We start from the raw sequence: 3,382 nt of genomic DNA on the forward strand, positions 1-3,382 counted from the left end.
TATGTCAAGTTACTCATGGTTTCTAATATCAATAACATCCCATATAATTTTATATAAATTCTATCATTAAATATGCATAATTTATGCTAATTTGATGACGTCATTGGCCAAAATCCAAGATGGCGGACCATATCATTAGAACAGGCATATACAGGTTATTTTCATTAAAATTTCATCAATACTTCCATTTCTTTTTCCAAAAAAGGTTTAAATGAAGGTCTTTAGTATGTTTACAATGTATTTTAGGCTTTGTCATGAAAAAAAACTATTTTTGAAAATTCAAGATTGATGATCCAAGATGACGGATATCTTAAATATGCATGACGTCATTTTATGACGTCACCGGTGTTGCTATGGGCAACATAAGACTTAGTACACCATAATATTCTGTCATGAACACTTTTGGTACAGTTATGTTCAATACCATTTAGTTTTCAGGGAAAAACCTATTTAGACGGTTTTGGCCAATAAAATCACATTAATGACGTCATAACAACGTCATATTACGTCATAACGACATAAAAATTGTAGATATGATAAATTTTCACTAGTACACCATTCTCTAAAAATTTGGTGGTCATACGACATACCGTTCGCGAGTTCTTAGGGGGGGTCAAAAGAGACCCCCCCCCCGTCCCCCATGTCAAGAAAAGCCCGGTCTAGGTAGGGTTAAGGAGGGAAATGAAGCAATGTGTGACCAAATATTGCTACTTAATGTAATCATCAGGACGACTAAAGGGTATGGATTCATGCAGAACAGCTGACAGGTCGTATCTTTACAGACATCTAAAAACCCATAATGGCAAGAAACCCATTATTGACCCCACCTGACCAGTGGAGGAAACAGATACGTGTCCGAGGTTGTAAAAAATGTACCAGAAGACGGCCGGGAAAACAACAGCCATATTCCATGGACTAGGCCGAGTTTGTCGATTTGTGTCGGCATTGATATCGGGATTAACTGTAGTAAAAACTAGAGAGCACAAGTAGAATTCTACAATTCCAAAATAGGTCTGCTAAATTCCTACTCTCCACTGGTTCCACCAGCCTCACTCAATCTGCAGCCTACCAACAACCGAGGTATAGAATCCCCCTAAACATCAATATCGTTTGAAGGACCAGAACTAGTGTTGTTTGAGCCAACAGCATCCTAGAGGCCTGTTTCTCAGATCAGAATACTTGCTAATGCTGTACTGGATAATGTTCATAGAGCAGGAATACACTAAATACACTGCCCTGTAGCTTCTGCAGATTGTGCTTATGGGTATTGTCCGTATGTAAGGAGCCTGTCGCGAGGCTGGGGAGAGGGAAGACAGCCTGGACATTAGAAGTGACGTTTAGTTGCCACGTGGATTACACTGATGAATTAGACAGGTTGACTTTGTGATGTTTGCGGAGTTTGTCATATCTTCTTGAATAAACATGCGGGTATGATGTATGTGTGTCGATAATAATAAATAAATTGACTGAATTTGTAATATTTAATGAACTGAATTTGTGATGTATTTTCTTGAATAAACATATGAATAGGATAAAAACTTAGGCGCATTTCTCATGCGCTTGGTGGTGGAAATAGCAGCAAATTCAACAGCACAAAAGGTAGATGCGATGTACATATTTCGGCAAAAATAATGAAGTTTTTAAGTGGCATGCAGCTCTAATGTACCTAGATTAGCCCAGGGTAAACTAAAGACTTTAAGGAAGTACACTCAATATTTCACTAGCTTCTGAGAACTGAGAAACCCGTAGCTATGTACAAAAGACGAATGCCTTTCCTGGACAAAACAGCCATGCCATCGTTATCACACCTCCATTGATGAAATTACCAGCCCAGCATTGTCTCCATTTAGTCAAGCTGGAGCACGCTGGCAAAGGCATGGCAAGCACACTGTGAGCGGCTGAGACTACTAGTGCTTTATCACATAATATCCTTCAAGGTAAATCAGGGAATGATGTTATAAAGGGGGCTGCCTGTGTCTGGAGGGACATGGCACAGGAACAGAAGGAAGCCTACAGAAACAGGGCAGCCAACATGAAGCCTGGAAAATATGTGGATGTCTCGCACAGCTTGTATACCTTGATTTGTAGATGGCCTTTATAATAAACAACCTGACAGAGTTAAACGACAGCTATGTTCCATACATGAAATCTCTGGTCACACTAGCAACCGATGATGTAGTGCAACCCACCACTTCAGACACCCTCTTGGAGTATGTGCAAGACTTTAGAAATGCCATGTGAGATTCAGACTCCAGAATAGTCAGAAAATTGTCTTTACAGCCCGAAGGACACCAGAGGAAGGATGATGAACTTTCTCATTACATTCGACTCCCTAATTTTAGGGCTCTGGTCATAACAGATGTGACCTATCGCGAGATCTTCTCGCGGGAGGTCACGACCTATGACGTCGTCTCTAGTTAAGCCTTCTTTCGCGGCAAACCCAGCCGGGCGGGAAGACTAGAGTTTTGTAGCGTAGGTTTTACCGTAGTACCGTAGACAGTTCCTGATGGCTCGAGGGGCACACCTCTTGTGCGCAGAACATGGGGCTACTTTTTCATGATTTGGACATGGACACAATGACACTATATGTTCACATACTGCCTAACTATAAGGGCACACATGCAAGGCACTTATGTAAGAGGGTACGTATTTACCGACTACAAGGTGAGACTGTACAAAAAGTATAATTATTGTTCATAGAAGCATCAAGCACAGGCATCAAAGACTATTGTTCTCTTTCCATCTTTCCATGCCTGAGTTATTATTATTAGTGACAAATGGCTTTTACAGCCAACAAACCAGTACGCTGAACGAGCCCCCACTGAGCCCGAGGCACAGTCCCCGAAGTCTGGGTTTCCCAGAGGCTGGACACAAACCATTCAATTAACTTTAACATCAACTCTGTCCCTAGCCCAAATGTTAACGACGTAGTGTATAGATTAACATTGGAAGAGGGGGGGGGGTGGTAGATGTCTCAATTTCGCAACCTGTGTGTGCATGCTTCGTTGTAGAAAATGAGGTTTTAACGATCGCAGTAAGGTCACATGTGCCCGGCTGTTGCTGTTCTAGAAGGGAAGATCCTCCCAGCTAACCCGTGTAGTTTGATGTTTATCTCAGGAGTTGCTGTACAGGTAACAAAGAAAAAGATATACATACCGTAAAGTCGGAGAAAATTAGCATACATTTTCAAGTCAGCTAAGGAAAGTCCACTGTAGACAGTTCAACCATGTCAATTTTACAATAATCTGCTAAAAACAAATCTTACTCTTAGCTTAAATATACATCGCAACAACATAAATAACACGAATAAGAAAATATGTAGGATGTGTGATCATTTAGAACAAGCCGTCCGAGAATATTGTCGAGCACACAGTTATTGCCC

The sequence above is a fragment of the Branchiostoma belcheri genome, unplaced genomic scaffold (genome assembly GCF_001625305.1).
Source record: "Branchiostoma belcheri isolate BF01 breed outbred unplaced genomic scaffold, Haploidv18h27 scaffold199, whole genome shotgun sequence".
NCBI lineage: Eukaryota > Metazoa > Chordata > Leptocardii > Amphioxiformes > Branchiostomatidae > Branchiostoma > Branchiostoma belcheri.